The following is a 15,683-nucleotide window of genomic DNA, read 5'->3' as shown; positions in this document are numbered from 1 at the left end:
GCGGACGATTCCGCCCGCCGTTCAACTCAATGTAATTTTGACTATATGCGGTTTTCGCTTTACGTGCTAACCGTGGAACGGAACCCCAGTGTAAGACGAAACTCGCCTGTAGTAAGTTTCTAGCCTTTGTGATTGCAGAGGAAAGCTTACAAATATCCTTCCTCCCTCCCCCTCAAGGGCTCAGACACCAGCAGGCAAATAAAAAGAACCAGGCATTTGTTATTTTTATAACTCTTGTGATTTTTAAGCCAAGCTTGTGATGGGGGGGTGGCGGCTTTTTCACATTTGAGGTTGGCAGTGCCCCGTTCCTGTGTAGCCAACCAGGTTGTCATTCCTGATTGACACCAATGAGAGACGAGATTCAGCCCTAGTGCCCCATGTTTTCCAGCACAGTACTACACACCCCTTGAGGGCTGGGTAACTTCCAGCAATGTCAGCATGACATGGACATTTCAAAGAGATCGGAGGAAGCAGCCTGTGTGTAATTTGGGTCACACAAGTTTAGACACTAGGGGACGTGTAAGCAGAGTTCCCTGAAGTAACATTCAGCCTGGCCCTTTAGTTCCTCTTCTTTCTCCTGCCAAGAATGGGTCAGCCTTGGTGGCCAGGCAGATCCTGTGAACATGGCTGCCTGGCTCTGGTGCTGGTTCTGGGCCTCGGACACCTGGATGCATTTGTTCTACAGGCAGCTGTGGTGAGAAGGGAAATGAGTGAACTTGGCAGGCCCACGTATCATCCTAGGGCATTAAAGCCAGCTGGTTTCCTCCCCTTCTCTGGCCCAGGCGCTTTCACCCTTCATTGCAGAGAAATGCATTGCTGCTTGCTGACTCTGGAGACATTAAGACACTGTGTGGATGGCCCTTTGCAGCTGCAGCACTTTGACCCAGATCCTTTGACTCCAATGGGAGTTAGCACCTTAATACCTTTGAGCATCTGGGCCTCTGTTCTTGCAGCATGGGCGGCAGCAGGGTGCAGTTCCCCCAAAGGTCTTTGTCTCCCATTCACTTGGCTGCTTTGCTGCAACTGCCAGCAAAGGGCGGATTGGTGCCTTGTGGAATGGTCTGTCTGATATAGAGGCCTGTGAACTGGGCAGGGATCCAGGCCTCGATTCATTAGGGTGACCAGGTGTCTGGTTTTCAACCAGAACACCCGGTCGAAAAAGTGCCGCCGATCGGGCAGTTAAAAGTCGGGTCAGCAGTGCTGCGGAGCTAAGGAAGGCTAGTCCCTACCTGTCCTGGCTTTGTGCTGCACCCCGGAAGTGGCCAGAAATCCAACTCCTAGGCAGGGGAGAGGGAGCCCATGGGGCTCCGTGCACTGCCCCCGGCCTGAGCACCAGCTCTGCACTCCCATTGGCCAGGAACCTGCAGGCAAGGTCAGCGAGCAAAGCCTCCTGTAGTACCTCTGCCTAGGAGCCGGACCTGTGAGCCACTTGCAGTGATTACCTAAATTAGGGATCGGCAACCTTTGGCACGTGGCCTGCCAGAGTAAGCACCCTGGCAGGCTGGTTTGTTTACCTGCTGTGTCTGCAGGTTCGCCGCTCCAGGCCAATGGGGGCTGCGGGAAGCGGTGGCCAGCACATCCCTTGGCCCGCACAGCTTCCCGCAGCCCCCATTGGCCTGAAGCAGCTAACCATGGCCAGTGGGAGCCGCGACTGGCTGAACCTGCGGATGCGGCAGGTAAACAAACTGGCCCAGCCTGCCAGAGTGCTTACCCTGGCAGGCCGCATGCCAAAGGTTGCCGACTGCTGGCCTAAATTTCAGAAGCTGGCTCTTGATTCCACTAGCCAGTATCCTCCGAGCAGGCAGCTTGGAGCTTCTTTGCAGGATTCCAGCCCTGGAGCCTGGGGGTCCGGCTGGGACCCTCAAACGGGCTGAGCTGAGATTTACAGCTCGCTCCTGTGCCATCAAAGTCAACTGCAAAACAATCTGTGGGCATGTTGGAAATGAACAAGGCGTAAAACTGAGCAAAGGGAGGTTGAGACTGGCGAGCAGGGAGTGTTCCTGCCAAGCACGATGGAGTGATCTGTCTACTATTCCAATCTGACCATCTCCTCAGGGAAATCAGGAAAATCTGGTCACGGGCCTGTCTGCAGAGACTGATCAGCAGCCAGACAGTTAGTGCCGCTGTAATTTCTCTGTCTGGAGTCTGCTGGGAACTGGACTTGGTGTGCCCATCCATGACACGTGGGCCAGCAACCAGCCCTCAGATGGTAACAGCTCCACTCACCTCCGACCAGTGGCCTAGAAGGAGTTAACAATGACCAGTCCCTCCCAAGAACTGTTTCTGAAGATAGAGAAAGATCCTGATTGGTTTTGATGTCACATAGCTTCCTTTGGACTCTGGCTTTAAGCAAGTGACAGGCCTCAAGTTTTCCTTGGTTAGAGGAATTGTTCTGTCAGTTACTGGATGCATTTCTCTTCTGTTGGATTAATGCCAGGATTGTCCAACCAGTCTTGGTGCTGATGCGTGGAATATCCTGTGGTTTCAGCACATTCACTGTGCGGGGTGTAAAACAGCTCTGGTGGGACTTGAACCCACAGCCTTTGAATGGCTTCATTAGTCATCAAGCAAGAAGTCCAATACACTATCCATTGTACCACATAGCTCTTGTGGCTATGAGAAAATCTGCAGCACGTGAATTGGGCTCCTCGGCCACCTACAAACTCACCACTGAACCCCCTTGGCAGACATGCTCCTTGCATAGAGGGACAGCCAAAGAAAAGGAAGATCCTGGTGGAGGTTGGTACTCTGCCAGCCTCGTTGTATTTCTTCAGCAGGACTCGTTTGGCAGGAGGCTGGACAAAGGAAGCCAGGACACCCTGTTTCTTAGACGCATGCTTTGCACCTGTCTAGTACCTGCCAGGGCTTTACGGACATTAAGGAGCTCAGTGGGCGGCAGATGCCCCTGGGAGGCAGGTCACTAGCATTATCCTCATTTTACAGATGGGAAACTGAGGCACAGAGCTGTGACCCTGCTCACGCAATGAACTGAGAATACAACCCAGAGCGCCTGGCTCCTGTTAACCACAGGAAGGCTCTGAACTCAGCTGCCAGTTCCCTTCCTTACAGTAATGGTGTAACAGGGCCCCCGAGGGCCCTGGGGCAAGACTAGGCTATGGGTCTCCTTCCTGATTCTGAAATCTAAAATGTTATTTACTCTCGATATCACGGGCCCCCCACCTACCCCACCATCCCCAACCCCTTGCCCTGCAGCTCCCCAGTATGCTCCACTCCACAGCCCACTAGCAACTCGCCCACAGGCCCGGGACCTTCCTAGGCATTCACCAGCCTCTCCCCCCCTCTCAGCGCACCATTCACCTCCTCCCAATCCTGGGTGCCCAGCAGCTCCACTTGTCCCCTCACCCGCCCCATGCTCGCACAACACAAGCCAAATCTGAGAGATGGTTGGCATGGCGACCTGGTGCCAGGGTCATGCCCCTTCCGTCACGACAGGGGTGCGATGGGGCCAAATGAGAGCGAGTGGCATTGTGATCCCATGGGCCAGGAGACAGGCTGGAGCATCGCTCCATCCGGTGGGGCCCCTGTAACCCTGTGGGCCCTGGTACACCTGCACCACTTGCACCGTTGCAGCCACCCCACTGCCTTCCAGGGCCCCCGCTGCCCGCCACTGCAGCGCCTCTGGGGAGGTGGCTGCGCTCAGGAGGGCTGTTCCTGATGGCGCTTTGAATAGCAAATGCTGCCTTGTGTCACAAACACGGTCACCCCTGGGGCCAAGGCAGCCTGGTACTGGGGGCAGCATGGCGGGGATTGCCCAGCAGGTGGCGGCGTGGGCCCGGCTTTCCCAGGGAAGCGGGCTCAGCTCTGCAGCTTTCCCTGTGAGCCAGGGATGTTTTTTTTTCTCTTGGCACCTGGCGACTGAGCGAGGGGCAAGGTGGAAGGGAGACAGCTGGGAGTGGGCCAAGAATCCTCCCTTCCCTCCCCCAGCACCTTCCCAGTCACCCTCTAATCTCCACAGCATCACCCCTCTGGTTCCAACCCGCCAGCCAGGTGGGCATGGCCCCTCCCTTCCCCGGGAAGCACTGATGTCGCGGGAGGAAGAGAGGTGCGAAGCAGGATTCTCCTGGCTGGTTTGCTGGAGGATTTCCCTGCCTCGGGCTGGGCTGGCCCAGATCCTGGCCTCGGGCCAGGGCTTGAACTCAGAGCAGCGACAGGGCTGGCTCTCCGATCCTAATGGCGCTCCCAGGGAGGAGCTAAGAGGAAGTGTCAGAGAGGCCAGAACAACAGTACAGGAGGTCACAGGATTTGCAAGGAGCAGGGCACCACCCGCTCAGCTTGCCCCTCCTTTGTGCCCTGCCCTGCCCCTCCAGAAGATCAACTGCCCTTCCTTGCGCAGCCCACCCTCCCTGAGTGCGCGCCGGGCACAGGACATGGGCCGCAATCCTGGGAGCACGCTGGACACAAGACAAGGGCCGTGCTGCTGGGTGCACGCTGGGCGCAGGACACGCGCCATGCTGCTGGGTGCACGCTGGGCACAGGACACAGGCCGTGCTGCTGGGTGCATGGCGGGCGCAGGACACGGGCCGTGCTGCTGGGTGCATACTGGGTGCAGGACAAGGGCTGTGCTGCTGGGTGCGTGCCGGGTGCAGGACAAGGGCCTTGCTGCTGGGTGCATGCCTGGCACAAGACAAGGGCCGTGCTGCTGGGAACACGCCGGGCACAAGACAAGGGCCGTACTGCTGGGTGCACGCCAGGCGCAGGACACGGGCCGTGCTGTTGGCTGCATGCTGGACGCAGGACACAGGCCGTGCTGCTGGGTGCATACTGAGTGCAAGACAAGGGCTGTGCTGCTGGATGCGTGCGGGGTGCAGGACAAGGGCCATGCTGCTGGGTGCACGCCGGGCACAAGACAAGGGCCGTGCTGCTGGGTGCATGCCGGGCGCAGGACAAGGGCCGTGCTGCTGGGTGCACGCCGGGCACAAGACAAGGGCCGTGCTGCTGGGTGCACGCCGGGCACAGACACTGGCTGTGCTGCTGGATGCACACTGGGTGCAGACACTGGCTGTGCTGCTGGGTTCACGCCAGGCACAGGACACTGGCCGTGCTGCTGGCTGCACACCAGACGCTGGACATGCTGCTGGAAGGCCCAGGCATACCGAAGGAGGTGCGCTGATATGCCGGGGATGGGAGTGGATGCTAAGAGACGAGAGCCGCCCAGGTGGGGATAAAGCAGCAAAGACATTAAGAGCATTGCGGGCAGCAATGCCCACTGGTTAGCGTGCCCTTGCTGCGGGGAGTGTTCTTTGCTGGGTCTGCCCACATACTCGCTGCGCCCCGCTGCAGGTGCTAGAAGGACCAGTGCAGGGCACGGGCTGCTAAGCTCTCTGCGGTGCCGCTGCTCCTTGACGAACCAGCTGCTGTATTTATTTATGCACTTTAAATACCTGCCCAAGCTCTCTGGATTCCGGGCATAGTTCTCACCCCATCACGCCATCGCCGAAGAGAAGGCCACGCCGATGGAGTGCGGAGGATGGGGGTGAGCGCTGGGGGTCCCGAGACTTGTCCTTAACCTCATGCCCACTGCACGCACACACACACTCACAGTCACGCACATGCACAGTCTTACACTCCTCCCGGCAGCTTTGTCACATTAGCCCCAGACACCTGCTAAGCGCAGGGCTTCCTTGATAACGTTCCCTCTTCTCTCAGTCGTCCAGCCCCAAAGGTCTCATCCCATTCTCCTTCTTGGGACAGGGAGCGGTTTCCTCCTTCCCACCCCAGAATCTTGACCCCATCAGCTCAGCTATGCGGGTGAGGTGGGTTTACCAGCTGTGCCCCTCCTGAATTCCAGCCTGCTGCAGGAGTTGGCCTGGCCCCTGGGGCAAATTAGAGCAGCCCAGGGCCAGAAGCTGCTCTAATTTGTGATGGCTTTCCACAGGTGCAGAGGGGCCAAGCTGTAGCCCAGACTAGAAGCAGCACAGCCCCACCCTTCCTTTCCTCCACCTTGGCCCCATCCCTGCACTGGCAGCTGCCGCAGTGGGACAACTTAGAATGCTTTCTCCAGCTGCGCAACACCAGGGACTTTCCCTGACACTGGGGTAATTCCTGGTGAGACAATCCATTGCCTTGGTAGTCTCGGTACGAAGAGCCGATGTTCAGGGTCCACAGCAAAGTGCAGACCTGAGCCCCTGCCTCCCCTCTGTCTGCTGGGGATGCTAATAATTATCCCCAAATCATGGGTTCCAGCCACTCTAGCCCTTGTTCCCTACTGTCTGATCTCCAAGGCTCCGTCCAGGCCGGTGGGGAGAGTCCTGAGCGACGATGAGTATTACTATCATGTTTTCCTTTTTTCCGGTGTTCCATCACAGCCGGGTACGTGTAGGCCTGGGCTGACATGAGTAATGGGTCACAGGCACGGCCTCATTTCTTGGGAGACAGAATTAGGGAGGTCACTGGAAGCAGAGCGTCTGTACAAGCTGAAACAAGGGAGGACACCCAGGGACCCATTACTAGAGGAGCACAGAAGCTTGGCACGTGAGATGAGGCACAGAGTAAGGCGTGATCGGAGCATGCTGTCCAGGCATTGGTGCCTACCAGGGACTGCGCCAATCCCGACACGTGTGATGCAGTGTACAGCAGCTGCAATGTGATGTGTAAATGTATACGAAGGAAGAGGTTTGCTGTGTAACTCTGGCTGTGTGGGGTACCCTGTACTCACCGTACAGAGTCTGATCAACTCGGCGTAGCCTTGCTGTGTGCCGGATAAAGGGACGCGAGTGCAGGCGGTGGGTCTCGTAGGCCTGAGGAGGCTCAGCCTCCCTAACCAGGCCTGTGGCCCTGCCCACACTGCACCCCGCCCTCGCTCCCCCTCTCCCCTGAAGATGGCAGGGGCTCTGCTCCAGTTGGTGGCCTGTACTCGGGCCAGCTGGTGCAGCTGGGGCTCCTCTGGCCATGGGGGTGGCCTCGGGGCTCCTCCAGCTGCAGGGAGGGAAGCTCGGGGGCCCAGGGGGCAGGGCACAGATGGAAGGGGCGGGGCCAGGGGCTAACCTCCCTAGGAGGGGGTTCAGCTGCCACTGGAGACAGACTGACTTCTTGGGGAACTGACAGCTCAGGAGAATCCCACCAGTCCGTCCCTTAGACCAAGCTACCCTGCTCTGCCCCTGTAGCTCCCAGGGTTATCGCGTCCCTCGCAGGCACCATCTGGCCAGGCCAGACAGGATCATTTGATTCTGCCTTCATCTCTTCATTGCTTTCTGAATTCCCTTGACTTTTGCAACATCTTCTTAGCACTGAGGAACACGGGCTTCCAGCTGCCGTCTGATCAGAGCTCGACGGAAGACGAACAGGGCTTGCTCCAAATTTTCCCCTCACCCCCCAGAAAGAGCAGATGCCCCATCCCCCGGGCAACAGCTGAAATTCAGTCCTTGCCCCCCTTTAACAAAGAAAGCTCCCGAGTCATGGGGGGATGGGAGATTGCCCCCGCCACCTTCGGAGGAGCCCGGCTCGTTCTGCATCCTTAACGAATTTCCAAAACAAGCAGCTACAACTTCTTGCCCCCGTATTTACATGAACCTAGCAGAGAAATGCAGGCAACAAGTGCATGCAAAGCCTCATTCACCAAGCCAGCACCCTCCCCCACGCAGCGGGGGGGGGTGGTATTTTTATCTGCCAGTCACTGACAGTGGAAAGTATTCAGCAAATCCCAGCCCTAGGAGAGATACATACACATGCACCCAACCTCCAGGATAAATATATCCCAGCCTTGATTCACTGGGTCTGCCTAAAAATAGCAGCCTTGCTTAGCACACACCTGCCTGGTGGGTTACTAGCCGGAGCACTTAGCGCTGAGCTGACCCCACTCAGGCAGAATGGGAAACCCTGGGGCAGGTGGTGAAACCACCACTGAAGAAGCAAAGCAGGTCCCAGCAGAGCCCTGCAGTTAGCTCCACCTCCCTCCAGACTGATGCCCTGTTGTCCTACGGTTTAGGCAGAACCGGGAGTGCCAAGGAAACCTGCGGGTCTGCCCCTTGAGTGCCTCTAGGGTGACTCACGCACAGGTTCTCTGCTGTCCTTCCTAGCAGAATGTATGGAACGTAGCAACCGCCAGACCGGATCAGAGCCAAGGGCCATCGAATCCAGGGTCCCATCCCCAACAGCAGCCAGCACCAAAGGCAGGTGGCGCAGCAACAGATGTGGGATAATCTGGTCTCTGATAGTCAGAAATCAGCTCAAGCCCTGAAGCAGGAGGTGTAATCTCCCCGACAGCGTTATCATCACTCATCATAACAACTCTGGCTAGTCTATTCCCAAGGGCCGTACACATGGCCAGGCTAAATTCTTGGCCTCAGCTCCCTGGGACGGTGAGTTCCACAGCCTAATTCCATGTCGTGTGAAGAAGCATCCCCTGCGGTGGGTTCTGAATCTGCCACCTTGGTCGTTCATTTCTTGTCCTCGTCTGGACCCCACCCACTACCTTTGGTCACCACGACGCCAGATTTGCAGTTAAAGGTGGGCCCACCAATCTCTCACTGGCTTGGGGCACCGGAGCTCTGATATTCGCTGTGCACTGAGCTCCAGCTGGGCTCCGACTCAGCTCCCTCCCGAAGACACAAAGCCCATCACCGTGAGTTCCAGAAACGTGGTTCAATTTCTGGTGCTGAACTAAGCCTCCACCCCAGTCGGGGAGTCCAAGGCTACAGAACTAGGATTCAAGAGGCTGTCGCTGTCCCATCTCAGCCTGCCCCCTTCCAGAGCGATGGGCGGATGTAAATCATCAGAGCTTTGCTGCTTTCAGTGGAGCCAGACCACTTACCCCAGCTAGGGAGCTGGCTCCCTGCTGCTCCGAAAGGCTGCTCCTCCCCCTACAGACAGGGTGGAGGCTTGAGTTCAGGACCCCCAGCCCTTGCCCTCTGCTCTCCCAGCTAACCCAGCAGCTTTGCAGCACCCTCAGTCACGCTCCAGCTGCAACCTGCTTGGCAGCTGCTGCTGATCAGTGCAGCAGGGGAGAGAGGTTTCGATGTCTTGGGGAGAGGCGAGGGTGAAGGGTTGCCTTTCCCTGCGGGCACTAGGGCTGGCCCAGCCTGACACCCCATGGCTTTGAAATGGGGAGTTCTAGGCTCAGCCCTGACTCACAGACTAAAAGCCACCTGTGGCACCTGGCTAGCGAGGTCAGTTTCTCCATTAGGCTCCAATTCAGCCCCAGCATCAGCAGTGTAGACCTGCCCCCACCCACACACTGAAATCAGCAGCAGTTGTGGCTTGTCCCACACACCTTTGTTGCTTTTGGAGGAGGTGCAGGGGGGCAATGGGAAGCAGACCTGACTCAGACCTGGGTGCCTGGTATAACCACCCAGACTGATCCTGATGAAGGACTGCCGACAGACTGGGCCAGGCCCTGACCCAGCCCTCCCTGCCACCACATGGGCTCTGGCATTGGGGAGCTCTGGCCCAGTTCCCCCGGGAATGATCCCAGATCGGACACATGCAACTTGCAAACCAAGAGGCTGTGCTTCTACCTGCCCTGGGCTCTGGGAGTCCAGCCGGCTCTCTCCTGGGTGGGGCTGGTCACACCAGACAGCAGCAGGAGCTGGCAATGGGGCTAGCAGGGCAGGAGAGAACCCGGATCCCCTCACCCACTTGCTGCACTGGCTCAAGGAACAACCAGTAAAGCTGGCAGCACAGGCTGGACAATGCTCAGGGTTAAGCCTGGCACTGACCCTGAGCACCCAGGAGAGGAGCTGGTGTTCCCAGCCGGGGGGGGACCTGCTACCCTGCAGAGTGTGGGGGTGCAGAGCCTGCCGCTCTGATCCAGCTCAAACCACCCAGCACCAGCCAGCGATTGCCTCACCAGCTCCTAGGTGCTCTCCTGGCATCTGATCCACTTCGACTAATGTGCTAACAGAGCCCTGGAAACTTGTGTGGTTCCACGGGGCCGTCCTGCGGGTTATAGAGAGTGCGTGGAGGGCCGGCTCCGCCCAGGGCAGCTGGCTATAGCTAGGAACGGCGCGGCTATTTTCAGACAGGTCATCACACTCACCAGGGGCGCTCCTCCCTCCCCCGCCAGGCTCCGCTGCAGGGGATCTCGATCGAGGGGCTGCTGCTTTGGGGAGCACAGGAGCAAAACGTGCTGCATCTCCAACCGTCACAGCCCTGTGCCAGTCCCTCCCTGTCCCACACCCCGAGCGGATCATTTCAGCCTGCTGCTGTGCTGCCCCGCCTTCCCCCTGGCCCCAGAGCGCGGGACACAGAGCCGGCGCGGCGAGGACGTGACTTCGGCCTTCCCAGACCCTTCCTCTCATGGATTGGGTTTAAGGGCCGAAGGGACCCTGAGCGCCCCCCTGCTGCCCTCCTGTGTAACCCCAGAGCTCCCCCCAGTTACCCCGGTCCTGAATCCGGCAGCCTGGGCTTGGCTACAGCACCTTGTCCCAGAAGGCAGCCAGGCTTAAAGCCAGCAAGAGATGGAGGAGGATCCAGCCGACCATCTGAACGAGCTCGGCAGGCGTTTGCTGATCTGCCTCTTCCATCCCTGCTCTCAGAGTCCCCATTTCACAGCCCAGCGTGCCAGTGCCAAGGAGAGCCGCGGGCTCCGTCCCAGCTTTAGCCACTCTCCCCCACACACACCATGCGTGTGTAAAGGGGCAGGGGGTACGGCCAGGGAATGGCATGAAAGGGGCGCTGGGGTCTCGGCTGCACTGGGACCGAACACCCTGCTTCCCCACTGCTGTGCCTGTTCCTGCTCCCCAGGGCTCTGCACCCGGCATTTCCACCAAGCTGAGACTCTCGTCAAATAACACCAGCACCTTACATCACAAACACCTGGAAGCGGCAATTTCAAGGGACGTGCGCCAATCCACCAGTGCAGAGCCAGGAGGGAGGTGCTATTTTCACCTCCTATTTCCAATGGGCAGGGGGGGAACAGAGCCCTGAACCCAACCCTCAAGATCCCAAACACTGAACCGATGTCAGTTCAACACCCAACGGGGCAGTGTCTCCATCACTGGAGCACCCACAAAACTGGCCACCCACTTAATGGGACAGTAACAGGATTGAGCAGCAAAGAATCCTGTGGCACCTTATAGACTAACAGACCTTTTGGAGCATGAGCTTTCGTGGGTGAATATGAAGTGGGTATTCACCCACGAAAGCTCATGCTCCAAAACGTCTGTTAGTCTATAAGGTGCCACAAGACTCTTTGCTGCTTTTACAGATCCAGACTAACACGGCTACACCTCTGATAAGTAACAGGATTGTTGCTCATGTGTAAATTAAATACCAGCTCCTAAGGGCAGATCTACCGAACTCTGAGAAGAGTGAGACAGACAGATGGGTGTGGTTCCCCAGCCACTTACCAGGAGAGAGGATCTGCACAAGCAATTAGTGCATCATACAGGCAGCAGTTGTAATTCTGCACTCTGGTGCAAGATGCCTGGGCCAGACTTCCCCCTAGACACAACACACTCCCATTTGGTTGCTGCAGTTTGGGCCACACCCTCGCTGGGGACAGTCTGCCAGGTTGGGAGAAACCTGTTTTCACCCCCTGTTGCAAGACAGCTCTGTGGATGATGAGCGGAAGCCTGATTTGCAAACGAGGCCTTCTGTCTGGATGTGATGTAGTGAGCAACTGTACTGTGAGGAGGGACCTTGAAAGTGTCAGGGGGTTGCGTAGCAAGGTGCATTATGCTTCATTCTTCTGGTAAGAAAGTCACTCCTCTGCTAAGGGACCTCCTGTGCCCAAGCCCCAGAGATCAACATGGGCTGCTCCTCACGGCGCACAAGGACTGTCCGCTATTCTCAAACGCCAAACATCCTTGGGGCTGTTTGAATCAGAACCTTCCCACACTATCGGACGTCATGGGAGACACGAACTTGACTTTCCTGGCTGTCCCAGGCTGCTCTTCGCACGTTCTCTGTGCTAAGTCCCATGAGTTCTCCCTCTGAGCACTCTTTGGCAGCTGAATACTTTCGGGCGGCCCCTTTTGCACATTCCTCCAGCTGCCCCCTGGCACAACTGCTCTGGCTTGATTCTTTAGTGATAAGGAGTTGTTGAACTCTGATGAATCTTGGCATTTGCTATACAGTCATTCCATTTGATAACTACTGTTTTCCTAAGACGTTTGCCACTGAAGGCATTCCAAGATTTGTCTGGAGCTTTGGTGGATTTCCAACTTTCACCTCCATAGGGTGAGGAGGAGATAAACCCTGGACTGGAAGGTTTGTAGTTTGGTCTTAAAAGTGTAGCTGGTTAATGATCAAATCTTGTTTAAGCTGGTGAGTGCAGCTGCCACCTTGCCGGTCTGTGACTTTGATTCCTTCTGGGCAGCCCCACTGGTTTGCCTGTTCCTGCCACAATGCGTAAATTGACTCCCTCCTTGTATTCCTTTGCCTCTGCTTTGAGAAGCTGCAGAAAATTGTAAATGTGCTGAACATCCACGACCAGTTAAAACACTGAGCGGGACGGGCAACTGGTGTGTCGGGGGGTGAAATGGGCCAGGCAGGTTGTCCGACTCTAAAATGCAGAGAAATGGCTCCATGCTATCAATGACCAGTACACCCAGCCTCCAGAACAATGGGCTCTGCTCCCGATTAACGTACACGTGCCAGATCCAGCCCGGACAAATCATGCAATGCCCTGTGAGGAAGCATGCATGACTGTGGGCGCACCAGCTCATGGGGAGGCATGGGACAAGCCACTCCTCATTTCTCTGGGCCACCCAGCCCTCGTTCTTTCCCCTTCCCTCCCATATCATGAGACAGTCACCGCTCTGCCGCTGGGGGGCAGGGAGGAGGCCCGGCCTGGACACGTGGAGCACCATCGAAAGCAGAACTTGGCCCCACAACACCGTATGTTCCTGGTGATCTCACTCAGGAAACGTCTCGGAGCTGCTGGCTTTCTGTCTGCAGGCCGCAAGCTGCTTCTGTCTCCTCTCGCACGCACAAGCAGCGAGCCCAACGGCCTCCCCCTAGCAATCAGCCTGTGGCCCGTATTGAAAGGGAGATCAGCCTGGTTTGGGAGTGTTGGAAAGGAGAATCCCTGCTGTGCTAGCACCCCATCACAGAGACCACCCCATCCCCTGGCTCCATGTGGCCCAGCCGTGACGCTGCTAACACGTCAGTGCAAGGCATCGCTTTTCTAACGGGGATCCTGGGGGTTAGAAATGGGCTGGACGGGGAAGGAGCAGCAGAGGAGATTCTTGGCTTCTAGTCCCAACCCAGCTGCTGTGCCCTTTCGAGGCCTGGCTGTGCCTCAGTTTCCCCAGAATGGGCTCACTGACGAGGAAGAAGGTATAAAAGTGCTGAGCACGGGTACTATGGCTCCTGCAGCAATGGGCTCTGGTAACTTTTTTGGTCTGTGGGCTCTGCTGCTCCCCTGGGTTGGTCCCAGGCTCTGCTCGGCCGGCTGGCACAGGCCCAGCGTTTCCCACTCAGCCTCTGCAAAAGAAGAGGGAACCCCCAGGATGGTGGATTTTGTTCTCTCGGAGTGAAGTGCAGAGGCGCTGACCCGCATGGCCCAGCTAGGTCCTGCCCTCCCAAGCTCCGAGAGAAGTAAGGGGTCCAGCAGGTCGGGGTGGAGGGCAGATAGCCCAGAGGAAAGAGGCAATAGAGGGGAACAGAGCAGGGGGAGTGGGGCTCCAGAGGCCCTGAGGGGAGGACGGGCTAGGGGTGCAGGAGGTCCAGAGATGGTGGGGGCGAGAGGGCCCCTCATGCTGTTTACAGCTTCAGCCTAACCACTGCAGAGTGGAAAATCTCATTCATTCATTCCGATGCCGCTCTCCCTCGTTGCGCCCAGGGCTGGCTGGCTGCCAGGGCCCCCGACTGCTCTGCTCCCCCCAGCCCGGTGATATATTTATACGTATTTTCCATGCACCGTTAGGAGAAGGGAAAACATTCGGGCTTATTTTAGAGCCTGTAAGATTCTTTCCCCCACTGCCCCGCTTGGTGACAGGTGCAATGGACATATTTAGACATTGGGCTCTGGAAATAGAAGATAATTCACAATATAGCTTCCTTTAGGCCTCGGGGCCCTATTTATAACCCTCACTCAAGCGCTCTGGTGCCCAAAATATAAATATTAGCTCTGCTTTGCCTTTCTGCTGGGCCAGGAAGGTGACGTCAGCAGCCCCCCGCTGCTCACCCAAACACGCTGCCGTCTCCACTAAGGAAACACACAGGCTCTTTCAGAAGGAGCTATACATAGCCACGATGGGGGGTGTAGGGTTCTGAACCAAGAAGCATCCCATGATGACATGGCCCCGAGCTGAGCCTGTTTCACTGCTGCCTGTGTCCCCTCCCTGCAGCCCTGAGTTCCCTTTCTCATGGCGCTTAGAGGCTCCTTAGGGCAGGGTTTGCCCTTTGAAGAGTCTGTACAGCACCTAGCACGCAGGCCCTGGCTGCATGACGGAACAGGCCCCTGGAGACAAGCTGCCCACTCAGCTTTTAAATGTTCTCCACAGCTGGTACTGGGCAGGTCTCAAACCTGTTCTCTGCCACCAGCAGAGCGAACGGGGCAGGGAGCAGTCCAGGCTTGTGAAAATACAGACGCAGCTTCCCCCCTGCACCACAGTCTCATCTAGCCACAAACGCAGCTAGGGATGGGTTCTGAGATCTCTGATGTGTGCAGGACTGGGGGGAAGACACCTCTCTGGCACTGGGGCAGGGACTTCTGCTGCACATTGTATGTAGTGCCCAGCCCGTTGCTGTCTGTGCTGAAACAACATAACCCAGGCCCCTGCTCTTCCCAGCGCTTGGGCGGTGGCTTGCCTGGCTCAGATCATCCACCCGCAGCAGCTTGAAGGTGTGTCCACCTCACACTGCAAGGCCACCTCCAGTTCACCCAGCTGCAAAATGGAGACCTGATCCCTCTGGTTAGGAGCAGGCAGAGGTGGGTGGACATGACTTGCTTATGGGCCCTTTGACTATGAAATGCACCATAACCACATCAGCCCCACGAGCCGTTGGCTTGGGGGAATTTTTGACTAGGATCACCAGGGGCCTGGAAGTTTAACCAGCTGCACCTGGCTCCAAAACCACCTGCGATCAGCACTGACAGCATGCTCAGCTGTGTCCAGCACCAGCCACCTCCCTGCCCTGCAGAGCTTACAGCTACACCAGGGAAGAGGAGGAGCAGGCAGACAGGCTAGGAACAGGAATACAGAGATTCACTCTCCCTAGCTCCTGGGGAGAAGCGGGGAAGCTTGCCCTCACCTGCTCAAGGGGTAGATAGGTAACTTCCAGAGCCAGACCAAACGCCTTCTCCTAAGATCCAGCAAGGGAGGGGGCATTCCCACATGCAGCTTCCGCACAGCCCCCCTGAAATCCCACAGGGCTGCAGCCCTGTGTCATGCTGCCCTGACGGAGCAGGATGCGAGGAGCTGCTGAAGGACACTAAATGCATGGGGCCACAAATGGGGCCAAGGGCCCCATGCACAGAGCGTAGGTCCCCGTCGCTGCCCCTGCCCCACAGCGCAACCCCCACTGGAGTAGCCGTGGCAGGAGTCACCGCTCCCTTCGCTCCCAGACAGAGTGGGGCAGTAGCACGTGGCCCCCTTGCCCCACAGAAGCAGCAGCAGGGGGTCCCCTGCCCATCCTCAGAGAGGCAAGAGGAACAGCAGGGAAGGCCCAGTACATACCCCAGAAGTCAAGATGTATCTGCTAGAGGGTGGGGGGAGCCTGCTGCCATGACCCACTGCCCCATGGAGAGTCCTCTGCTGGGGTAGAGCTGGAGCAGC

Source organism: Gopherus flavomarginatus, chromosome 14, assembly GCF_025201925.1.
Source record: "Gopherus flavomarginatus isolate rGopFla2 chromosome 14, rGopFla2.mat.asm, whole genome shotgun sequence".
Taxonomy (NCBI): domain Eukaryota; kingdom Metazoa; phylum Chordata; order Testudines; family Testudinidae; genus Gopherus; species Gopherus flavomarginatus.
The sequence above is the reverse complement of the archived record's forward strand: the minus strand, read 5'-3'. Positions refer to the sequence as shown.